Genomic DNA, 26,221 nt, shown 5'->3' on the forward strand with positions numbered 1-26,221 from the left:
CTGGGGATATTACTGAGCCCTCAGGGGAGCTCACATGCATTCAACCCAGTCCGCGGGTGGGAATTGTGGGGTAAATAGGATAGGATAGAGAAAAGTAAAGATGAGCAAGGTGAGGAAAAAATTCCCGCGCCTTCCCGCGAGAAGAACACGAGGAAATGCAGAGCATTGGGGCCTCAGTACTGGTTGAAGGCAGTGTTGCTTCCATCGCTTCTTCCGTGATGCTGGAGTAGCAGACACGAGTAAACGTAAGGGCGAGCGTCAACCAAGGAAGGAAGGAGCAACGCAGTGACTGAAGCACGAGCAACCGCTAGACGCTTTATATTTGCAGCGCGCGCAGTAGAGGGAGAGCAGTACGGGGGGGAGAGCGCGCATGCGCAAGCAGCGCGCGCCCTTCCACGCCCCACCGCGCTGCTATCACGCACCTGTTACGCCGAGACCGCGACGGAGCGAACGGGCTGACTACGACGCATGCGCGCGCCAGCTGCTGTTGAGAGAGAGGAGGGAAGGAGGAGAGGTGCACCTGCTGCGGACACGGAGCTGTTGACACCGTCCGACGCAGGAAGAGGCGAGCCTAAGAAATGCTCTGCATTTAAAAGCAGGGAAGAGTAGTCCCACTGCGGTTGATTCGTCGCCCACAACACACCTCGAACAGTGCTGGCTGGCGCAATGCTGCGCCCGGGAGACGGGAAGCCTCGACGGGATTCAGTCTTCTGATTTTCCCCGTGCGTTCTGGAAATTTTTTTCGAGAGGGAATTGCCTATAGTCATATAAACCGAAACTTTAGGCACGAAAAATCAAAGTTTTAGGTGCCTATATTAGGCACTGAAAAGTGTCATTAAGGCATGCGTCGAAAACTCTAATTTAGGCATGAATAGGAACAACTCGTATTTACTTCAGGAACTTATTTTAGAACAAATTCTTCACTATCAATATAAACCGCGGAAAAATCTTGTGCTATAGGAAATAAATTTTATTTTCTTCGTGAAAATGCGCCATGCAAGAGTCGCCATTCTAAAGTATTCACATGAAATTTGGGTGATTCGGCGCTAAAAGAACTGATTAAAAGGCATGATAAGGCAGCCGTGACAATGATTTACTGCATGAAATAGTACATTCTTTCAGTTGGGCAAAAAAAAAGAACACTCAACGTCCACAGAAGTTGGCCGAGCGTACGTGTACACTTGAATCACTCCATGATCTTATTCCCCATGGAATATCAATGGGTTCCGCTCGAAACCTTTGGAAATTCTTTTATCACAGGCTACCCCTGTTTGTGGCGCCCTGTTTGTGTTTACCTCAGTCCTTCGTCCGTCTCTTTTTGCGCCTAGTGAAGATGTACCCAAGAACTTTATGTGTTATGTCGGAGACCGGGGCTCTATCAGCAACCGGTCCTTCGGGGATGGCTGCGGACCTGTCCCTTTTCCTTCAAAATGAGCTCAGCATTCTGATTTATAGTGGTGCGCAAGTTTTCCACTGCTGCATGCTGTCTCGTCAGACTGTGAACTGAGGACACGAATGGGCAAAGTTACGCTCAAGTATAGCGCTGTATAGAATAGTGTGGGCGCGGCGACGCTTGTCTCCTGCAAAGCTGCAAATCTTTGCTGCAAAGAAGTGTTCCCAGGGGGTACGAACAGGCTCTGGTGAAAAAGGCACAATTGATAGCTGTTCCTCGGCGACAACACCGATGAATACCAAGAATACAATCCCACAACAACGATTAATACCATGGGTTGCGCGGAAAAGTGGAATAATTTGGGATACTCATCACGTCCTGCAGAAATGGATGCCCAGCAAAGCTTCTGGGAATAACGCCACACAATAGCTATGCCATTTATACCGACTAACAACATGAGACAGCACGCCAGATTATTTTCAACTATCCCCTGGAGTTATATTGTAAGCGACCTTGAAAGTTATCCGGCACGGCAGATGACGGTTGTTGCGACGAGACTGAAGAAGTGGTGAAGTGCTCGTTAGATAACCTTCGCTAGTTCCTCTTTCCCGCTATACGGCCGTCGTCTTGACGGCTGGCGATGTCCCCGTGATCGGCCGCTGGTTGTGCACGCGTTTGTGGTGTGACCTTGAAACTTTCGTGCGTCAGTTGTTCACGTGGTTTTTCTTAGTTTGCATTTTTGACCTTGAGATGCATTTTGACCTTGAGACATGCGCGGTTGTCTCGCATTCATTCCATTCTTTGCTTGTTTTTTTATTGCCTTAGCAAAGGGCAGGGCATGCAGGCAAAAGTTTTCACCATTGACATCTGGACACATCGCGACAGAATAACATATAAGGAAAGGCTCATGCTGGTAACTGGCGGCGACGTAGGCTGTGGCGTCGCTGCTTCGGGCTTCTGGCGGCCTAGTTTAGTTGCTCGGGGTAACTGCAGGACGAGGTGGAGGTGGTTCGAGCACCGTTGCTACGTCTCGGCGTGTTCGGCGTGGGGCGTAGATCCTCCTCGCAAACAGCGTGAGACAAACGCCCAGTTTGGGGCTTCTGAAGCGAGAACAGTTTTAGGGAAACATAAGCGAAAACACCCAAAAAGGAATATATAACCCCAAAAGGCCTTTTTAGGCGCTAAAAAGCCCATGTAGGCACGAACTTCAAAATAGGCTCTTATAGGCCCAATAAAGTATTGCTCAAAGTGTTTCATTTCCCTTAGTTTATGCTTATATGTCAAAGAAGCTCCAGATAGACGCAAGGACAAAATAGGCATTTTGCCTAAATTTCCGGTCTCTAGTCATTGGCATTATTAAAGGGCATATGCTATGTCGACCTTCAAATGCACAGCCCCTTTCATAATGTCGCCTTGCACTGCTGAGCACGGGGTCCCGGGTTCGATTCCCGGCCACGGGGGCCGCTTTTCTGGTGGAGGCGAAAAGCACAAGCGCCCTTGCGTACGAGATTTCGGCGCACACTAAAGATCCCCAGGTGGTCAAAATTAATCCGGAGCCCTTCACTACGGCGCGCCTCATCGCCTGCGTTGCGTCGGCGCGTTAAACCCTACAATCAATCAATAATCATGTCGCCCCTGAGGTTTAGCGTAGTGACATTTAAAAGTTACCATTGAAGAAGTATACTCACCGCAACATCATGCGTATTGGTTATTTTTTGGCAAGTACTTGGAGGTCCCGAATACAAAAAAAAAAAAAGACATGGGTTGAATGAAGCATATAAAAACAAGTAAAACGGGTGCGAAGTTCTTTACTGCAGAGCTAGGGCAGTATTGGGCGAGTTAGTAATCCATCTTAATAATAGAGCGCAAAAATTCCCCGCATTTCCCCGAGGGGAAGAATGTGAAAGTGCGAATGCATGAGTTGGATTTGCGCGGTTCGGTAATGTTCGCGAAAGAGAGATCACACACACACACACACACACACACACACACACACACAACTACAAAGAAAGAAAGGTGCATTTATTCACAGACACCTATTTGTGTTGTCGTTGTACTTGTTGCTAGAGCGGATCTCAGCTTTGAAATTTCGTGTCAGTACTCCTTTAAGCGGGTGCATTAGCCCTTCTCACGCCCGATTCCTGGCCAATCCCCCACGTGGGTATGTGCCATGTCAGCGGCCAGGCAGCGCGCGCCCATCTCCCCCCGTTGCTAGGGGAGACGAGGAAGACGAGGAGCGCGCGCACCCGCAGCTGTTGCTATGCGGACGGCGGCGGACGATTCAGGCTCGCTTAAGAAGTGCATTCGCACTTAACAAAAACAAGGACTGAAGCTGCGGCACACAGGGAGAGCGCTGACTTCCCACTGAGCTTTCATTGCAGAACCATGTCATATTTGTAAGCGCGTACACACACTTGACTTGCGATGAAAACAGTCGAGCCGATAAGTAATTTATAGCAACTGTGCCAAAAAACCCGAGGTACAAAAACAAAAAACCACAAAATCTTACCCCCCCCCCCCCCCACGCCCCCGCCTCGCACTACGCACGTGTTGTGTCCTTTGAGATGGCTAGCAATGTTACGTCGTTTCGCCCTTGTAAATAATCAAGTTCTTTGGTGGACAGGGCTATAAAATGTACGCCGACACATTATTCACCTAGCCTTGCGGTTCCCGCAGCCTCCACGAGTTCTCTTGTCATCTGGTCGCAGTGACGTTGAATGACTTGGCATTGGTTGAATTTCGGAGTGCGCTTTCTGCGAAGACGGGCGCAAAGCTCCTCCCCTGTGTTCTGTGTTTCGATAGCGGTTCCCAGCGGTGCAGATTGCGATAATGCCAGCCAAGACAGAAAGGGTGCCAGTTATCACTCTTGCATATGCCTCCACCCCGTTGTCAAACTAAACACCGTACACAGCAGGCACGTCACAAAAGGGAGGAGCTTTGCGCTCGTCGTTGCTCTCTTGCATGCGTAATCATGCGAACGGCAATTAAACTTCGCAGTTCGATATCTGAGAGTACGGATGCGCTAGAAGAATTCTGCTAAATGAAACTGCGTGGAAACACGATTGCGTCCACCTTTTCAATACAAACATGCCTTCTTACTGCAGCCACTAAAAAGTTTATTATTAAATTCTAGTTAATTAAGCCACCTATATCAATAATTACCACCTAATTCTGTGTCCCCCTGAGCGCCAAACGTTACTGTAGAGGTGGTTTTCACGTAAATCTAAGGGCCTCATTTTTTTTACAAACCTGTCGACTGAGCTTTGATCACCCTGTATATGCCCTTTCACATTTTATGGACGTTGTTATTATGTTCTCTGAATCTTGTGTTTAGGCACCTGTCCGTCCGTCCCACGTAGTTTTTGCCGCATGACAGCGGAATCTCGTAGAGTACCGACGTTTTGCATGCGACAAACTTCGTTTTGTGATCAATTGAGAACATGCGGGGTTCCTTTTGCGGGAGGTACATACGTCTTTTTGCAAATGTCGCCAGTTTGCGAGGGGGCTGAAAAAAATACTTGTACATGGGCGGCATTCCCTATTTTCGTTAGCCAATGGGCTACATCATGTATTTAGGGAATCACCGCGCCCTTCCTCTTTTTTTTCCTACTATGGCCGTTCCCTCGCCCTCGAACCGGCGCCGGTGTTGCTTGAGCTCTCTTTTTTACTGTTACGCCACCGACGTCACCACGTGAATTGGATAGCCAGAGCTGTGCAGGCGTGCTTCTTGTACTTGGATGCCATCTTGCACCCTGGCGGAAGAGGAGGGGGGGCGCTGCCCCATCTGTCGGGGCAGGACCTTTCGATGCCAGGGGTTTCAGTGAACACTGCAAGGTGAAGGTACTGAATTTTGCGCTCACTCCGATTTTTCGCTCAGGGTCGAACGCTGCCTACAATACCGGCTTTTCTGCGACAAAAAATGGCGAATGCGTTAGAAATGACTATAGGGACCGGGCGGCCGTTGTATGGCACCACCATGATGATGATGATTAGTGGCTTTCCCTTTGAATCGGGGCGTCGGTTGTCAGCAACCGACTTGCCTGTTTTATTACGTTTACGTGCCCTACTCCCAGGTTAACCTATAGATTTGCTTCCTCCCTCCCATCTCTCCCTCTTTTCTGTTTTAAACTCATCGCCCCCACCCCCCTTTTTTCTCCCCTCGCTGTTCTAAATTCTCGTCCGCATGATTACTCCACCTGCGTACCCATCCCTTCCCTACTTTTCCTCCACCACCACTCCAGTCGCCTCTTCGTCACCTCTATGGCCTTGAAGTTGATGTTCCCCTTCGCCCCAAATCCCAAAGCCTCCGCCAGCGTCGTTTCCCCCTCACCCCGCGGTGGCCGTACCTCTGTGCAGCTCCTGACAATATGGTCTATAGTTTCCCGATCACTGCCGCAGCATGCACACGTTTCATCCTGCTGCCTGTAGCTACCCGTGTATGCCCGGGTTCTCATGCACCCTGCCCGTGCCTCGAAGAGCAACGCACTGCCTCTCGTATTGCCATAGAATCCCTCCTTCTTAATTTCCCGTTTCTCTGCCCTATAAGTCTCCAGGGTTTTTTTCGCTTCCATTCTCTGTGCCCACTTCGTCGCCTCTGCTGCCTTTACCTGCTTTTTAACTGTTGTGTAAACCCCGCTTTCCCCTACCGACTTTCCGTACCGCTTGGTCAGCTGTCTGGTCCTCCGTCTCCACCGCGTGTCCACGCTCCTCAAATACAGGTACTTAAACACCCTCGCGGCCCATTTTTCGTCCTCCATGTCACGAAGTCGCTCCTCAAACTTTATCTTGCTCTGCGCCTCCCTCGCCTCGAAAGACGACCAGTCCATATCCCCTTGTACCGCTTCATTTGTAGTTTTACTGTGGGCCCCTAGGGCCAATCTGCCTACCGCCCTCTGATTTACTTCCAGGCCCGCTTGGGTCTCTGGCTTCATGCACAGAACCGAATTAGCGAAAGTTAATCCTGGTACCATGACCCCTTTCCAGACTCCCCTTACCACCTCGTATTTGCTGTATCCCCAGCAGAGGGCTCTATGCTTATAGCCGCGTTCCGTCGTCCTTTCGTCTTAAGGTGAGCCTCATGAGGCTCACCTTAAGACGAAAGGAAGACGGCGCATGCATGCGCCTGCGTGTAATCTTCGCTGTTGTTCAGCCATACTCCTAAATATTTATACTCTTTCACCAATGGTATTTCTACTTGCTGCACTGATACTGTTTTGTGCTCCTCGCCGTCATTAAAGACCATGATCCCCGATTTTTCTCTGCTAAAGGATAGCCCTAGGTGCGTCGCTTCTTCACCGCATATATCCCTCAAGCCCTGCATACTTATCCGGTTGTCCGCCATCAATAATATGTCGTCTGCATACATTAGTCCCGGAACCCGTTGTTCCACCACCTGCCCGTTTTTCATGTAGGATAAGTCGAACCCCATCGTGCTGACTTCTAGCTTCCGTTCTAACCCCGTCATGTAGATCATGAACAGCAGCGGAGAGAGAGGACATCCTTGTTTCAAACCCTTGTAGGTGTATACAGGACTATTGTATGTTACCCCGTCCCACACTATTTGCACTTGGTTCTCCCGGTATAGCTCCCTGAGTAAGCTAATGAATTCTGCCCCAACTCCCTCGTCCTCCAGGATACTCCAGAGCCGCTCCCTGTCTACATTATCATACGCCGCTTTAATGTCCAGAAAGGCTAACCACAAAGGTCGGTTTTGCATCTTCGCCACCTCTATGCATTGGCTTACCACGAATAAGTTATCGTCTAGTCTTCTGTCCTTTCGGAACCCATTTTGAAGCTCCCCTAATATCCTATTTTCTTCCACCCCCTGCTCTAGTTCGAACTTCACTGCCTGCATTGCTAACCTGTACAGCACTGACGTGACGGTTACTGGCCTATATGAGCTTGGGTTCGTCCTGACTCTTTTGCCCTTGTACACTAAGTTCATCCTGCTCATTTGCCACGCGGCCGGAATTGCCTTTTCTTCTATCCTTGTTCTGATGGCTTGCAGTAGCTTTCCCTTGCTCTTTGGTTCTAACTGGTTAATCTACTCCATCGGTATCCCATCCGTGCCTGCCGCGGTATTCTTGGGGACCTTTTCCTCTGCTCTTTTCCATTTCAGCTTGTCCCCATCTATCTCCAGACATTTCGGCCTACCCGCCACGACATCTCTGTGTCGCTGCGGGGCCTCTTCATCCACCTTACCGAACTTCTCCGTGATGATTTTGTGCAGGTATGCTAATGCTTCCTCTCCCTTGAGCATCTGCCCCTGTTCGTTTTCTATAGTACCGCCTTCTGTGGGACTCGTACGTTTCCCTAATGCCTGCACATGGTTCCAAAACCTTTTCGGAGCGTCTCTACCCCTTCCTCGTATTTGCGCTACCCATCGCTCGCTGTCCCCCTTTATTTTCGCCTGCACTAATTGCTGCACTTCCTGTTTCATTTGCTTATACTGCTCCCATTTTAGGTCCACCTCCTCCTGATGTTTCCCCATCCTCTTGGCCTGCCTGTGCTCTCTAGACGCCTGTTTACGCCTCTCTATCTCCGCCTTTATTTCTTTGTTCCGCCAGCTTTTGGGTGTTTTTTTCCTCTCCATCGATTGGCCCCCTCTGCCTTGACTATTTTTTCCTGCATAGTCTTGATGAGCCTGTCATATTCCCACTCTTCTCCAGGATTTCTTTCAATGTCAGCCTCTATGCTTTTGGCTATATCCGCAATTTGTTTGCTGTTTAACTTTGGGCGCTGCCCCGGTCGACCCGTTTTTTCGCCCCCCAGTTTCCCAAAACTCAGGTTTATGCGTTTGTGGTCACTTTCCAGACTGTGGCCCCCTTCCTCGTCTATGGTCATTCCATCCAACCATTCATAAAGTCCCTCTGAAATAAGGCACTAGTCAATACTCGACTGTCTCCTACCACACTCCCACGTTATTTGACACTCGCATTTTTGTTCCCTATTTACTATGATCAGCTTCTGGTACTCACACATATCTAGCATTAGATTTCCGTTGAAGTCGGTGTACCCGTCTAGATCTTCAATGTGGGCGTTCATGTCCCCTAAAAATAGTACCTCCCCGGAACGTTTCAAATCTTCGATGTCCTTTTTTAGACACGCCACCAGTTTTTCGTTTTGTTCTTTGCTATCCTTACCCGTCCACAGGTAAGACACCCCTAAAGCCATCTCCCTACCCTCCACTTCCCTTTCATCCACACATGTTCTTTACAGTCTTCTTTCACTCTCTTCCAATTAGTCCCCTGCCGTACCAGCATACCTACTCATCCGCCTTTTCTCAATCCAGCCGTCCTGTTACAACCGTCCCATACATACTCTCCGATTACCGGAGGTTCCTCCAAGTCCCGTAGGTGCGTCTCGGTCACAGCGTATACCTGGATATCATCCTCTTCTAGCTGCTTAGTAATCTCCATCCACTTCTCTCTTTTCCTGCCACCCTGCATGTTTATGTACGCGATATTCAGTTTTCCCCCTCTCTTCTTTACACGCCGTCGCCGTCCCGTTCGTTTGCCTGCACCGATCTGCACCGACCCCGCTATCTCCTTTTGCTCCATTGCTTCAGCGAACAGCGCCGCCCGTGGCGAACCGCTCGTCAGTGGAATGCCGGTGGTAGTCAGCGCAGCGTTGTTGTGTATGGCTTTCTGTCGTCGTGCTGCGGTGCGCCTTGCAAAGTGTAGATAACCACAAGGACTTTTTTTCAAATCGGTAAACCTTGAGCGTCGTGGTGACCTTCACGAGGCATGCCATGTGTGTGATTTACGCCCATACTCAGTAAATACAAATAGCAGACGACGCTCACTGCGCCAAGCTGGAAGTCAAGCTGCAGAGTGCAAGTCCTTTCCTTTGTACAAATGTTTCATGCCTGCATGCAGCTTGGCGTATGGAGGAATATATTATAGCTAAATGATCCCACAAAGCCATGGTGTGTGCAGCCGATCCAGGAATGTTGTGGCGCTGGCCCTTGGCAGTTGATCTCAAAACGACGTCATGGACAAGCGAAAGATATATTGTTGATGTTGGGGGGCGCCTTCTAAGGTTTACCTCAAAACAAAAATTGTGATGGACGACGCTTCCGTAAATCCATTAACTACGGTAGAAACGTGTTTAATTTCACAGAAATACGCTTACAACACTCATCGGAAATCGTTTACAGAACAAATACCGGATGACAGTAGAACGTTGTTGCTTGCCGTGGAAAAGCGTTGTTTTACAAGAATTACAATGGTTGCTGGCAAGCCGGTTAATGGTTTTTCAAAAAACAATTCCTGCCTGGCTGAAGTACAAGAGACAAGGAGGGTGCCGGAAACCTGTACTCAGTTTCACAACTGAAGGCTGCGGTCATTTTAAAAGCTGCCACCTAGCTTGAAAAATCATGCACTCCCCGTCTAACCATCGCCTCCTTGGCGATGGTCTAACGAAGATGGTGGTTTATCGCAAACCTTTCTCGTGTGTTTCCTTGGTTGCCTCCTGGATTTAAACTTTGACTAGTTGTGCTTTGAATTTAACCAACATGCAGTTTGGTCTTTTGATCACAGCGTCTTTGACTTTGACTATTTCCCATTCGATTTCGCACGAATAAAGCTTCGCGTTCAACCATCGCCGTCATTAAACAGAGGGATGGATGATTTTGCTGTTTATTTTGCCCTTCCATGCACCCCTCTCTAAATCCGAACTGCTTCCAGCGTGTCGGCAATCCATCTGTGCTGGAAGACTCGGGCTGATGCACCCCTATTTGAGGTGAATAGTCCCTCTTACGAATCGGCCAGCGCCGCCGTACTGTCCCGCATCACTCCTCGGCTGTGCGGCGAAGCCCCTGCGTGCTCCTTCGAAAACAGGCGCAACCATGTCGGTGGCAAGTTGCGACAAGCCGCGTCAGATCCTCAATAAGTTCGGAACGGAATAACTCGATCTACAAGGAAACTCGTAGCAACAGTCCCCCGTCCACTCAGCAGGGCCCGAGCTAAAAATTAGGCGCAAAAAGGAAAACACTAAAATCCATTTTTTTACGTCTTCTTGCTGTCGTTGATTTGTGAGTACATTCCCTTGCACGGCGTAGTTACGGTAGGAAATCTTGCTCGCAGGTGGAGGTAAGCTTAACAACCACGTGCGGATTTCATAAAGGGCATTAGCGCCCTTCGACACCGTACGCGCAAAAAGCCGGTATATTGTGCTTACCTTGGCTAGACGGCCAACGCCGCTGCAACGCGCCGTCCAAGCAGAGACTGCGTCCACCCGACGACCGCGCGTTGAGGAGGTCGAAAACTTATAACACCACAGGACAGGCAAAAGAAACGCAGCGAAGGCAGACAAAACATGAACGAGGGGTGCGCAGCTCAACTCGCGCCGCAGGTGCCGGGATGTGCCTCAGGATCTAGCAGTGAGCCCGAATTTAGTACGGGTCATCAACGTGTAGGTTCCATGCTCGACTGTAGTGTTTAACGCGCCGACGCAACGCATATGCTGAGGCGCGCCGTAGTAGAGGGCTCCGGATTAATTTTGACCACCTGGGGACCTTTAACGTGCGCTGAAATCTCGTACACACGGGCGATTCTGCTTCTTGCTGTTATAGAAAACCTAACTCACTGGACTCTAGCCGCGTTATATTTCCTGCCTTCCTTCTACATCCTTCTTTACTTCCTTCATAAGTATCCCTTCTCTTTATGGGGCCTAACGCTGACGACCGGGCCGGACTGAAGCATTTAATACCCCTGTCACACGGGCACTTTCAATCGCGATTGAAGTGAATCGCGATCGAGTTTTCGGGCGCGCTCGGCGTACTGCCGCTGCTACACGGCACGTTTCAATCGCGATTGAGAAGTTGCACGGGTTACGCTCGTGTTCGCCAGATGGCGCTAACCATGTACTTGCGGCCGGCGTCTGGTAACTTCGCGCGGTCGTAGGTATACGTAACTATGGAAATATTACCTCACGCTTATTTGGGTCAAGTTATTTGACACAATTTTTGGCTTTAGTTGAAGTTGTCACATTCTGTGCCATTACTGAGCGGGGACGAGAGTATCGCCGCTTTCGTTCGATCGCGCTTGGAAGCCTCGATCGCGCTTGAGAAACCAGGATTGAGTTCGAGCGGGATCGAGCTCGATCGCGATTGAAACTGCCGTGTAGCAGGTGCCCGATCCGGATTGAGCTCGATCCGGATCGACTCAATCGCGATTGAAAGTGCCCGTGTGACAGGGGTATAAAATTTCGCCACAAAGGACAGACACTTCATTCTTCTGCTGCAGTTCTTTTTTCTTTACTTGCAGGCAGGGAGGCACGACCGTCTTTGCCCCCCAGGCGGACAGAGCTCGCACAATGCCAGGCGGGGCTCCCCTGCTCGCTCCCCTCTCCAGCTCAGGAAGAGGGCTTTCGCGGCCGGGGGAGGCGCAACACGGGGGAAGAGAGACAGGGATTATGGACAGTAGCCCCGTTTACATTGACCCGACGAGGGCGCGTTGAGTCGAAATAAACAGGTTTTTTGGACTCGACACCCCCATGTATAAGCGGACGGGGTGGGTCAGAGAGCCGTCGCGGCGAGTCGAGTCAACTCGGAGGCAGGGGGTGGGTTAGCTCGCTCGTCGGGCTGAGTCGGCGGGCCGCGGGGAGCAGAATACCGTATTTGGGCGGTTCTAACGCGCCCCCAATCGTAACGCGCGGGTAACTTCGCGCAGGAAAATTCGAAAAAAAAAATGACACTGATGGTACTGCGCAGATGGAAAAGACATGACACCACGTACCTGGAAGAGGGAGATTTTATTTGACATGCAGCTCTGGAAGCCAAAAATGAATTGTGCTTCACAAGGTTGCTTATCCAGCTGCTGCTGGAAATAAAGTTATAGCGGGGAACACTGAAGTTGCTTTCGATTTCAAGTGCCTTGATCTTCATAATTCTAAGCGTTAGGGGGCTAAGCAGAAGCACAAAAAAAATGTGCAACAGCTGACCTGAGTATGCGGCATGCCATTGAGGAATCAGTGCGCGGAAATTCACTCACGTGGTGTTGACGGATTGTTTTTATTGGATTGAGTTGGATTTTGCGGGTACTTCGTGTCTGTTGCGCATGGCAATGCTGCTGGTCGCTTTAAAGCCTATTTCGGTTTTGAGCCCGATTGTAACGCGCACACAAATATTAAGCTACCTTTAAGCAAGAGAGGGTGCGCGCTAGAATCGTGAAAATACGGTAGCCCCTTTTCCGTGAACCCCGCCGTTCCCCTCACCTCGACTCTTTGGACGGGGTTCATATAAACTCGGACGCGTCGAGGTAAGCTGAACCCGCCACTCAACTCACCCCGCCCTCGTCGCACGGGGCTAGTGGGATTTTGAGACACGGGGGGAGCGGGGCGGGAAAACTGCGACGGGGGAAATGCGACATGGGGAAACGTGCTACACCCCCTCACTTCTGCACTGCGGAATCCTGCCGTAAAAAATTAACGCGTGTCCAGGTGTCGGCGACCATAGCTATCGAACATGCACCGCTACTACCCAGTATGCTTTGAATGTAACGCCTTATACCCTAGCTGCGCGTTATCATATTGTTACGGGGCTAAGGTGGGCAATGCCTCACAGCCCCTTGACTGAAGAATGATTACGACGACGACGACGTTTCTGGTGCGCATCTTGCGCGAGCTCGGTGTCATGGCCGCTACGCCCATTATATAAATAGATCGCTTAACCCCATTCCCATCGTTCGTCTCATCTGTGTCCTGCCGCCACGTAACAATATCTTTTTTGTTGTGTTGCGAAGTGACTTCCAAACAATGAACCTTGGGCACGTTCAAATCGTGAACTGTACGTTTCAATACATTTTCGACCGAGTTTCTGGGACACTTTTTTTGCGTCATACAGGCAATCTACGTTTATATATTTGCGCCCAAGTTTCTGATATACTTTTTTGTCATACAGGATGGCGTGATTCGGACGTGCACGGAGACGAGGGATGACATTTCAGCAGATCAGCGAGCGCACCTCCAACTTGCCGCAGCCGCCCACCTGCGAGCCCTGGCTGCTGAAAAGGACGAGATGCTTCACTACTTCTACCGAATGCACCACATCGTGCACTGCTTCCGAAGACCACACGTGCCTCCCGTTCACGCAGCTGCTTACTTTTATTGAACGATCTCTTGCTCCCTGCTCGGTTGAAACCTGGGGGAATGCGGGCGCACGCCCGCAGCTGTCGCTTGTCAGCTAAACCACTGCTGCATGCGGGTTCTTAGCTTTTGAAAGGGTGAAATAAATATGATTCGCTGCATTTCCTGTGCCGAGGATATTCTAAAGTTTGATACAGTAATTAAGCTTTCATCTTTTCGCAGTGTGCTCGAGTGAGTTCCATAAAGCTACCGCAGTTGATTCGTAGTGTCCCAGTACGGAATTCGAACGGCCCTCGGTCAGGTCACATATACGCTCAATGGTATTTGTCAGTGAGGATATATATGACAGCAGCCGTCAGATTCCCACAGCCGTTTCATCAATACCCACCCACCAACTAAAATAAATTTGCTAGTGAATTGACGTGACAGCTGCAGTCAGGGGGTCACGGACAATTCAGCAGTTCTCATCGCCATAATCATTTCGCATTAAAAGCACGCAAGCGGAATTAAGTATCCTAAGTAACTTTGCGTTCAGACACCGATGATCTAGGCAAAACACTCGATAACCGTCGTTTTCCTTTAACGTAACTAGCCGGCAGACTATATAGCTCATCCCTTATATTCACAAAGCAAACATCATTGCTTGCACCATTGTTTCTGGCATTTGACTTATTACCGAGAATTTTTACATCATATTAACATATTGTAACGTGGCGGCCGAGCATATGAGACGAAGCATGAAGAAGGCGAACAACCTATTTACATTATTTACAAGGGGGCGATCAGATAGCAAGTGCAGGGTACGCCTGCACCTTCTTCTTCGTCGTCCTCGCTGGTCCTTTGAATGACGCAGTGGGGTACTGCCCACCGCTATGTCCCGTGACAATGTTTATTCGTGATATTCCTGCCTACTTCTCCTCCTTCGTTGAGGATACAAGTTGACTTCATCTGAGACGTCATAAGCATTGCAGGCTTACGGGCACATGCATGCTCGCTACTCTCGTCATCGTGTCGCGGCACACTAACATTCCGCATGAAGGCATCAGTGCTGCCACCTGGGCATGAGTTGTCGCCATGTGATAACCCTTTTCATTCCGTCATTTTTCAAACTTTCCTCAATTTCATTATCTAAACGTCAATGGAACCAGAATCGAACCAAAATACGTGAATATCATTATGGGACGTCTAGGATGCTGTGCCTGCAATAGGTCCCCGCCCACATCGGGCTGGGTGGCAACGAGCGGGCGGACGCCCTGGCCGCCGGGGAACACGCGCTGCCTTCCTCGGACATGGTGGCCGGGGTGGCAGCGGACGACGCCCGTCTGCTCATCCAAGGACACCTCCGCACCAGGCATCCGCTGCGTATCGGACAGGGTCCGCCGCCTGTGCGGGCATCACGCCTGCTCGTCGACTGCGCTCGGCCGTCCTGCGCCTCCGCGTGGGGGACGCCTGGACGGCAGAGTGGAAACACTGGCTGGGGCAGGTGGCCAGCCCCGCCTACACTCACTGCCGAGCGCCCGTGCAGTCCCTACCGCAAGTACTGTGCGAGTGCCCCAAGGTTCCGGCAGGGCGGGCGGAGCTTCTGGCCGTGCGGCGAGGAGTGCGGCCGCTCGAGGAACTGCTTTGGCCCGGATGCAGTGCCAGGGAGCGGGACAAATTTCTCGATGCCCTGGGAGCATACCCGGGTCCCCGGGGTTCCACAGCGCTCTCCACTACAACATCATGTAACGGCCCATGTTGCAGTGGAGGGCTGCTGCTGGTGTAGTTTTCCTGTGTGTGTATGTGTGTGTGTGTGTGTGTGTGTATGTGTGCAGGTGTCTTCTCTGCTACACCATTGTGTCCTGAACTTTGTTTTTTTGTATGTCTAGTGTTTATATGTATTTGTCTTTGCTCTATTCTTTAACTCCACGTTTTTTTTTCACCTATACGTTGTATATATGTTCCTCCTTAATCTTGTCTATGTGTTTACCTACTTTTTCCTCCCTATCCTTCCTCCCCTACACCAGCAGGCGTTCCGGAGTCCGCCCCAAGGCGAGACAATTTACGCCTGCTGGTGGACCTTCCTTTTTACTGCAAAGCAGTATATGTCTAACCCTCCCAGTTTTCATTCCTGTGTCACCGATTTACTCGGCGCCGCTCCGGGACTCCTTACCACTGCTGACACCTCTTTCACAACTATTTTCCCCCTCGCCTCCACCGATGCCCCATTGGCAAGTTGCGCAGTCGGCAGCTACCGGCGGTAATGCGTTTATCAGATGATTGCGAAAAACAAACAGAAGCACGAATGGGTGTTAAAAATGCACTGACGATAACTGCACTCCCTAATATGAAATTTGTGTGCAGCGCGCGCTGCAGTCTTCTCGGTCACGGCGCATTTCTACTGCGTCTCAGGACCTGTTCGCGTGATCAGCTAACGTACGGTGGCGTGCGATAAGGGCTGCCCCCTAAAACGACTGAAACCCGCCGTCGCCGTTTCCGCTCAAATTCACTTCGCCAAGTAGCTGTGAATTTCTCCCGGTAGAAGAGAATCTTCCCCATTTGGAACGCCGGCTTGAGCCGGCGTTCAATTTCAATTTCAGCTTGCAAGGCCTTCCGAGCGACATTTTCGCCGGTGTCCTAGCTTCATGCCACTACCGATGAAAAGCCGGTTGTGCTGGTGGGAGATTTAGATGTCGAAATTACATGGCTCTATGCGGTTAGTCGGCTGTCCTCCTTAATCGAGTGTTTCGGTTGTGGGTTGATGTATTGCACAGACATCTCACACACACAGTAAGATGCATTCGAGGGGGAAGGAAAACGAACAGTCACATGTTTGTACGCGAGAATAGAGCTCAAGGGCTTCCAGGTTTTAAAAGGACCCTGCAACACTCTTTGAGCAGTGCAAGCGACGTTTGGATTACACTGCCAGGGATGCCTGAGACAAATATTACACGTGCACGTGAAGTGGTGACCGCGCAAATCGCTGTGAAAGACGCGGAAACACCAACCGCGCTCTCTTCAGTTCTCCTCATTATGCACCCCTGGCATGGCCTTAACGACGTCATGGAGGCCATGGCTGTCTGATCGCCTGTCACTGGCCAACTTCGCGGCTAATTTCTCCCGTCTCCGCCGTCGTCAGCGCTGTGTACGAACCTCTTCTATCTCTGAACCTGTAAGCACAGTTTTGCCGTTTCTTTTGCGCTTTGAGTGCACGCGGAGTTTGAGTGATGAGCTCAATACTTCCCTTTCAACGGGACCACTCGACAACAAACATTTATTGCTCCAAAAATACCCAGCCAGCCCGAGCGCTTGCTTGCGAGCATGCACCCATGCCTGCTTGTTTGTGGCACCAGACAGGAAATTTGCAAAGAAAATGAGAAAACTCCCCGCACTGTGATATATCGAACCCTGCCGAAGACAACGCCGCGTTATTCTCTCTCTCTCGCCGCGAGCCGCTCCCTCTCCGGGAGAGAGCGCGCAGCTTTCGTCGCGTTATCCGCGGTTGAATTGAGAGGGGACGATTATGCGCGATTTCTCATCGCGCGTAGTTTCGGTGATACTGAACGGATTTTCATAATTCTTGCGGGAGGAGATTTCTGGGGCAATAGACTTTATCCCAAAATACATTGCTAGTAGTCGATGGTAAGTGTTGCAGAGTCCCTTTAAATCGTTATGGGATGGATGCATGCCGTTCGTCTGGAGGAAAAAGAGCAAGAATTGAAATTGAAGCGTTGGCCCTAACACAAGCGTGAATGGGCGCAAAAACAACGAAAAGCTGCTGGCGCCGCCGTTACCGCCTCAAGTTTAGCTCGTCGAGTAGCGGCGAATCCCCCCCGGATGAACAGCAACTTGCCTGCTTGGACCGCCGGCGTGAGCCAATATCACTTCTTCAGCGGGCGTTCAGGGGATATTTTCGACAGCGTCTGTCACTTCTAAGCACGCGCACATGACCGATTACCGGTTTATGCGTGCGCAGGTTTGTAGTGGACAATAGTGAGGGGGAGCTGCCAGGGCGTAAATGCACAGCTATAGGTTTCATGCCCGTACTGATGGATGACATGTCTGTTGCGCTGGTGCGAGGTTTAACTTTAAACTGCCCAATGGGACCTGTCCGGAATCCTTAGTGATAGAGCGGATTGGGTTTGTGTGTTAGGCTATGTTCAGACTACCGACGCAAAAGCCGTATCGCGATCTGTGGACGTAAAAAAGGCCATGTCACGCAGTTCAGTTGGCTGATACGTGAAATGACGTCCTTCTTTAAAGTTATTGCGACAGTTGCGGCAACACTCTGAACCCGGCTTTACACAAACAGTGAGATGCTTAGGACGCCGGAGGGACACACGTAGTTTCATGTTTATCTTCAAAAACAAATCTTGGATTCTTCAGAGTTTGATTCAGATGTGGAAGTGTGCTGCATCGCAAATTACGGTAAGCGTGTTTTGTTTCGTGCACTCCGTGGACTGCATCCAGCTTTGCAGGTCATCCTTCTTCGCAAAGAAGAAGGGCACTAATTTTTTTTTCTATAGTATCATAGATACATCTAGGGCAAAATTTCTTGCCCCTTGAAAATCAAAGCCTCTGTACTGCTAAAGGTTTATTGAGGATACGTTCCGACTGGCACTATGACGAAGCTGATGTTTTAATATTTGCTGAAATATATAAGCTAGCGACTCCTAGCATTCCCCTGTCACACTCCTACTCCCAGCATATTACAAGCTTCCCAGATGCTGCAGTCACTTTCCCAGGACAGGCTTCAAAACAACTGTGCAGAAAACCGACAGACACGCGGCAGTATTTATATTTTTATGGTAGCCATGTTAGGCACTGCAAAAGGGTAAAACCTTACTCAAGCTGACTGTTTTAGGCGAATTAGAACCAGTCAAGAGCATTTTAACGCAAACTGTCGAAAACATGAAACAGCACCTTTTGAGGGGACGCCTACGCCCCCCCTCCTACAGAATGCGAAAGCAATAGCGGTAAATAACCGAACGTATCTCATTACCGTAATCATCGTTCTTCTTAGTCACCATTTTTCTGATGTTTAATTAAACTCTTTCTTTCGCAAAGGTCACCTGAATGTATAAATTGCGCATGTTCATTTCTTGCTTTCTTTCAAACATTTCTAAATTTACGATTCCACGCGAAAAAAGAATGGACAGCTCCTCCTTGGCTTTCTTTGGGTTTTGATTGAGGCATTGATTTATTTTTAACATTTTTTTCTGAATTTATTTTTTATTTGGCCCTGAGAGTATACACCTCCGTTTATGCCAGGGCCAGGAATGTTCTTTTACACATCCGTGTCGCATACCAATTCGCGTCCCGGAAACCTGCTTGGTTGGGCTCTAAACAACGCCCCAAAGCAAAATGGGAGAATAGTGCCCGGTCATTACCACAATAATTTCGGCTCTGCACAATGTCGCTCGTAAAGTGCATGTGGCTCCTTGGGCGAAAACAGTGTAGTATAAGAGGAAGATAATCTGAAAACAGCCAACACAACAACATTCCCTGCCACACAAATGAGAGAGAGATAGAGAAGTCAGCTCTGCTAGCTCCAGTGCTTGCTACGCCAGATGGGGATGATTACAATGCAGTGAGGTGAATGTGAGAAATTGGGAAGCCAACAATTAGGGAGAAACAAATTAAAAAATGGCACGCAATAAAATGCAAGGAAAAAAACTATAAATAAAGTTAAGTGAAAAGGTAGAGCGAATGGTGCCCAGCAAGTGCAGAGCGCCTAACAACAAAAAAAAGAAAAGCGCACATCAATACGTAAACACTTACAGATGGGACGTGGCATACAGTATAACGCACATCTTTTCCAAAACCCTGAATCCTCGCTAGTCTGCCAACCCAACAATTGAGTGACGTGCTGCTATGAAATCCCTCCTTATACAATTAATCACTGGCCATCGTCTATTTTACGACACGTAATTCCGATCTCCATTATGTTTATTGAGCCAGCCGCATTAACTAACGGCTCCAGCGGCCGGTAGCTGTCGAACGGGTTCCGTACCAGAACCGTAACGTGTGGCATGGCAGCTTCAACAAGCGAAATATGTTCTCATCCGTCAGTTTCAGCGGTGGGACACCACTCGCAATATTTGGCCCGCTAGGCATGCGCATCGCTATCATACTACCAGTAACTTACCTCTGGTCATGGTCCCTCTCACGTCTCTTGCATTACTCTTTTCCGCCTCCGCTTGAAGCTTGCCCATAGATTTCGCAGCTGCTTCGCTTAATGATGCCGTACACTGGGTACGGTATACCAAAGTCGGTGCGCAGTTTCTACCGGACTGTTGTCTTCTGAAGCAGTGAAACGGCGTCAATTTTGGAGATTAACCGTCGATGTTTCCGGAAGAACTAGCATATCCGATCCTCTGCCTACATCGTAAAAATAACTTTCCGGGCTTCATGCATGAAGATTAGCATGAAAGAAATATGGAAAGTGCCAGAATCGAGCGAAGATTCGCTGCCGCTGCAGTGTAAATTATTGAACGCCGTTAGACTGCGTTTTGCCGCCAAGCCATCCAGGGCATTCGACTAATATGCGTAAAACACCAAAAGAGCGCACACAAGCCCGTGTACCTCAACACACGTATGGCGTTAGAGATGTGTTCTTGCTTTTTTTTATATTCCCACAATTATACTACATTTTTCGTTATTAGGCGCACATTCTCGACACCAGACACTCACGAAGGGCTCTTCGACACCGAGGCATCCTTACTCAAGGAAACTCTGATGATTATTTTAAATTAGGTGTCTTCTTTCAATGGTTCGTTGGAATAAGGAACCATGCAAGGCTCCTCATTTGAGGAAGGGAACCGCGTGTGGGAGGGAGTGTTTTGAAGCACTGACCTTAATGTTGCATTCGCACGCAATTTAGTTCTTACGATTACTGATATAAATATACTTATTATCCTGGGGTCAGAGAGAGAGAGAGAGGATAAACTTTAATTAAATCCAGAAAATGCTTCAGAGAGGCGTCCTCATTCCAGGATGCCTTGAGGTCGAGCCGCGTGGACAGCCCATTCAATCAGGCGCAGCTGATCTTCGAGGCCGGAGCTTGCCAAGGCTCTCTCCCAAAGCTCCGTGGAAAGGTAGATGTTAGGGGGTTATAGGGTAGACTTATCGCAGCCGGCCGCTATGTGTCTGAGAGTCCCAGGCTCTCCACAGAAGCGGCAAAGTGGAGAAAAGTGTGTCCGGTCAAAGAGGTGTAGTTTCGTGGGATGCGGGAAGGTGTTGACCTGCAGGGCACGCAGTAACCTTTCCTGATCTCCCGGTAGCGATTTGTGTGGTGAAGAGTAGGTTTTACGGGGCAGCCTATAGTGTTGCGTGATTTCCTGGTAGGTGACAAGAGGTTGCATGCGCTCGGGCTCGGCTTCGGCTTCACCAGCGCTGGCTCCGCGGGACAATTCTCGACCCACGAGGTTGGCGATCTCGATGGCGGGGATTCCGCTGTGAGCTGGTGCCCATACAATCCTGACTGGTCTCATTGGTGGTCTCTGATTGATTAGTCGAAGTGTTGTGACGTGCAAGCAACCGTTGGCAGGTGTGCGGCACGCCCGCTGGGAGTCTGAGATTATAACTTTGGTGTCGCTTTGGCTAAGCGCAAGTGCTATCGCCGCTTCCTGGGCCTGGAGAGGGTTGTGTCCGGGCATTGAGATGCTGCACCTGTGCTGTTTATTTAAAACGACGGTGGCTCCCATGGCTGCTCTTCCGGGGTAGCAGGCAGCGTCTGTGTAGGCGGTAGATGGTGCATCTCCGTACAACCAAAATATTGTCCGGGTTCGGGCTTCTCTGCGATCCTCGTGATGCACAGGGTGCATATTGCATGGTAAGACGGCCACTATGAAGTGTTTTCTAATAGAGTGTGTTACGTTTACAGTAAGGAGAGGTGGGTGGCTGAGTGGTGCCGACAGCGCCAGACGTGAGAGGGTGAACCACCCCGTTTCGGTTGCTCCTAACCTTAATCTTTGGCTACACAGGTGAGCCTCTATTAACTCCTCGGGCGAGTTGTGGATGCCAAGTTGGAGTTGTCGTTCGGTTGAGGTGCTTGCCGGGAGACCCATTGCTTGCTTGTGCGCCTTCCTGATCAGGATGTTTATTTGCTCGAGCTCTGTGGCTTTACGCAGGGCGTAAGGTATGGCGTGCGTAATCCTAGACACGACAAAGGCCTGAACAAGGCGAAGCGGGTCCGCTTCCCCCATACCCCTGGTTTTCGTCGTGACTCGTATCATATGAGTAACCTGGTCTGTGGTGGTCAGATCAACGTACTTCCTCTTAGTGATCGAATTTCTGCATGAAGGCCATTGTCGACATCTGTACGGAGCGGGCGGCATGCATTGTTCCCCTTCAGGAGGAGAGTTGTAATTACTCTCTTCGAGAGGAAAGGGGAGGAATTACGTCACTGAGGGACGAGATGACGGCCTCGTGTGGTTTCCCCATTCAGTTGTGATTCTCCCATCCGATTATGATCAGCGGTATTAATTGCAATATCACTGGATCAAACATCAACGTCCACCGCTTCTTGTTGCTGCAAAGCTTTTAACGGTTTCATTTTGTGATTGCCACAATGGAATATGGAGCTGAAGATGTATACTTCGCAAAAAATGGCAGCTTTCTAGGGGGTACTGTTTCAATTAAACTAACACAGCCATCCCAGCGCAATCAGTCATATTTGAAAGGACTTGAAGTTGAATAGACGAGAATAGTAATTCAATGAGGCAAGCGAAGCAAGCGAAACGTACGTGACACGCGAAGTATGTCGCCTCACCGTGTTTCAGAACATTCGTAAGTGCCCAGTATTTTTGGTCTATCTGCAATGAAACGCAACTAGTTAGCTCTCTAATGTGGTCATGCGGTCTTTTCTGACCTTTGCTTGGGAGTACCAGCGCATATCGCTATGACTACGAAAACAATAAAGCTGCATGCGTGAGCGTTACGTGTCGTTATTCGAAAGAGTCACTGTTTACAAGTCCCAATTAAACTTTCTTCGGAAGCAAAACTCTACTCTAAATGTGGCAGTTGCGGGAACCGTACTGCCTAACATAGGCATGTATACGCACCAACGTACGAAATTTTTAGATGTAGGCACTAAAACGACAACGAGTTGGTCCGTGCTCATATATATATAGAAATGCCTGTTATATGAACGAAAACAAATAGACATTCGCTGAAAATCTCGTTTCCATTCATCGCGATGTCGTTTAATCCAAAAACGACCCATGCACAAGCAATAAGGCTCATTTTTCGACTCATGGTCGTACAAGGCAAAGAATTACAGGTGGTCGAAAATTGTAACTGATCCCCTCTCACCCTCCTAATCCCTGCTCTATTAGCAGCTGCTGAACGCACGATGCGAAATAGGAGCTTGGCATCTATCCGCCGGCATGCCACGCCTAATGTGACGACGAGCTTAGCACAACAGCCGTATGTCAAGGTCGACCTGTGTGCAAGGTGCGCTGCATACGGGGGTGGGCCCGAGCAGCTGTCCAACAAATTCTGCTAGCCATAAACATTGGCCCGGCGCCTCCTGCTGAGACGCGTCAAGTTCAGTGCACCGAGTAGAGGGTTGCATGTGCCGGCGCAAGCAGCCGACTAAACGCACCAGTTAGCGACGCAGCGCTCATATGGGTCGACGGCAGTGGGCTCGCGGGACGCCCACTCGTCGGACCCACGTGCGCGGCGCGTTTATTTAGTGCACGCCCAAGCAGAAAGCCGTACATAACCTTCACACGGAGAACCGCTTTTTTCGCATACGCTTGGGGTCAACTCATTTGCAGTGGCGCCCTACTCATTTATACGTAAAACCCTGCCTTGACATGCCGGATTTTAACAATCTCGTAAGGGAAAAACGCCTTAACAACAGCAACATCGGCTGCTATCAAGGAAATCCCGCATGCACTTCAAGTGCGCCCAGGAGCGTTGCACACTCTCGCCAGGAAGTGTTGCCCGCGCGGAACCATGTCTATCCACTACAGCATGCAGGAATTTTTCATCGAGCAAGGAGTGGAAAATTCAAGAGTATAACATGCAAACAGAGAGGATATTTTCTCGTTCCGACGTCGACATACAGCACCCTCTAGACGAACTAGACGTTCCCTTTTACCCTGGAAGAACGTGACGTTGCGCTCGCACAAGGCAAATCTAAATCCGATCTAAGCCATGATAAACTCACTTATCAGGATCTCCGCAATATACCCACGCACGGCCATAAAACCCTTCTGAGTATTGTCAACAGATCATGGGAAACGGGACAGGTCCACGTGCACTTGAAGACGGCCGTCATTCATCCCATCGTGAAGCATGCCCAACGACAGGAAAATCTGTGACCTATGGCACTAACTCCGATCATATGCAAGGTCATCGAGCGAATAATTGATAAACGGCTTCAGTTTCACCTCGAGCTCACAGGTTGGTTTCATGCATTCCTAACCGACTGCAGGCCTAATCTTAGCACACACGACTACCTTTGGTTGCTCCAAAGAGTTTTCCCACCGGGCACACAATAAAGTTGTTCTCTTTCTCTCTGCAAAGAGTCATAAATCGGACATCTCAAAAACCACTCCCGGAATACATTCTGGCGCTTGATATGCACAAAGCATTTGATAACTTCACGAAAGAGGGTATCCTAAACGAACTCGCCATGTCTTTCCCTAGCTAAAGTATGAATTCGCAATTTTATTGAGCATCGGCCGATTCGATTAAATCCTCGAAATGAATCACCCACAACGTCCTATCTCGACAGAGGAGTCCCGCAGTGGTCTATTCTTGGTCCACTCCTCTTCAACTTAGCTATGACTAGTGTTGCCCGCAAACTGAAAGGGGACTCAGCCATTCGCTTGGCATTGTATGCCGACATCGTCACACGGACTGAAGCAGCGGATAATTGCAACTAAGACCTTATGAGAACCAAACTGCCAGCTGCAGTCTTCAGCCTTGAAACGTCCCTTTTGAACTTCAACTCGAATCTTTCCCCAAACAAGACTGAGTTTCTCAGCATTGATGGCAAATGCTCAACAAATCCAATGCAAGTCTTCCGACTCCAAATTGGAAACACAAGCATTGACTCCAAGAATCGTACCATTATACTGCTTGGCCTACAAGTGAGCAGTTGCAATAGCCCTAATGCGTGGATACATTTGCGCACCTCATGGGGATCCACCATGCATCTCTACCAAGAATCTCTAACAAGTATGACGGTTCTCAGCTAAATTCTTATCTTATGTTAGCCCACGACAGGATGGCATGTGGTTTCCGTGTCTGCGGGTTAAAGTCAAGACAAATTCAAAAACTCGGCATTCTGAGCAGGACACTAATCAGGACTGTTACTGGTGTTCGAAGGCACACGAGAACACACATCCTTGAGAAAGCTGTCTCTCTCCCACCTGTCATTAACTTGGTCGAAGAAACACAACTTCGATTTCTGGACCATATCGAGCATACTCCTCAAGGACGTGCCATACAAAGGTGGGGTCTTCTAACAAGTGAATTTTTTCCTAAAACCATCCAGAAAACGCTTTCACCACGGGAAAGACCTATCCTTGGCATCATTCGTCGACGCTCAATTTCTCCGCGACACCCAGAAGCCAGGGAAAGACATGTCCAAAAGCTGTGAAATGACAAGGAAAAAGGCGACGTTGATCTCTTACCGTTTCTGCCGTTCCTGACACTGCTGCAGCTATCGCTTCGAATGGCCAGAAAATCCTCAGCTACACGGATCATGCACCATTACTATCACCTATCGACTGACCGAAGAAGCGGAACTCTTTGGAATAGTTGCCGCTCTACAAAACATTCAGAATCACTCAGAACAACTAGAAACAAGAAAATTCAGAGTCTTAACAGCCGTTACGACTCTGTTACGACTGCCGTTACGACAGGCGTTACGACAGCCGTTACTACTCGTAACGTGGCACTCCGGGAGCTTAACAAAGCCTTCACGCAAATTTTTACAGCCAATTTCATAGTAAAAACGGCACAAGAACTCAATTTTGAAGGAATCAAAGTTCGCATTGCTTGGACACCCCCCATACACCCGAAGGGCAATGCAACCAACTGGCACGTGATGCTGCCCTGGAGTGTGTACAAAATCCTATCTTGGTCGCATCATCACTGAGTGCGCTGCGTCCGACCAAACCAACGTACCCACTACCAACTGGCAACAAGAGTACCGACGATTCAAACAACTGAGCAGACATCGATTGGCTGAAGCTTCCCCTCCTGGCTTTTGGGCACCCTTAAAGACGTTATCGAGACGAGAAGAAGACTTTGCAACAAGGTGTACGCGGATGTGGCTTACACACCGGGCGTAATTTCTAAATGGACAAGAAACCAGGCTTCGGTGTCTAAATGTACCTTCGGTGCAGCACAGGCTACCCCCAATCTATTTCATCTAAATTGGTCTTGTTCAGCATTCTCAACTGGCAGAGAGCAACTTCTTGAGTCTCAGGCAGTCCCGCCATCACTAACAGTGCGCTCGCAGCTTATTAGAGGTGACCCACGCACCCTTGAAAGGGTAAGGGTAACAAAGCTTGCTATACGAAATGGTCTGTACGGAGTTTTATAGTGTCTAACGTACTCCCACCCTTTTTTGAAGTGTTCGGGCACGCGACTGTACCCGTGTGAACCTTCCTGGAAGTTCTCCACATATCAACGACCATTGCCTGTGTGAACACTCAAACCGTACCTCCAGCTGTATAACCGAAATAGAAACTCTAAACCATTACTACGTCATGTAATCATTATTTCTAATATGTGCCG

Source organism: Haemaphysalis longicornis, unplaced genomic scaffold (assembly GCF_048455015.1).
Source record: "Haemaphysalis longicornis isolate Haplotype H1 unplaced genomic scaffold, Haemaphysalis longicornis Haplotype H1 scaffold_1, whole genome shotgun sequence".
NCBI lineage: Eukaryota > Metazoa > Arthropoda > Arachnida > Ixodida > Ixodidae > Haemaphysalis > Haemaphysalis longicornis.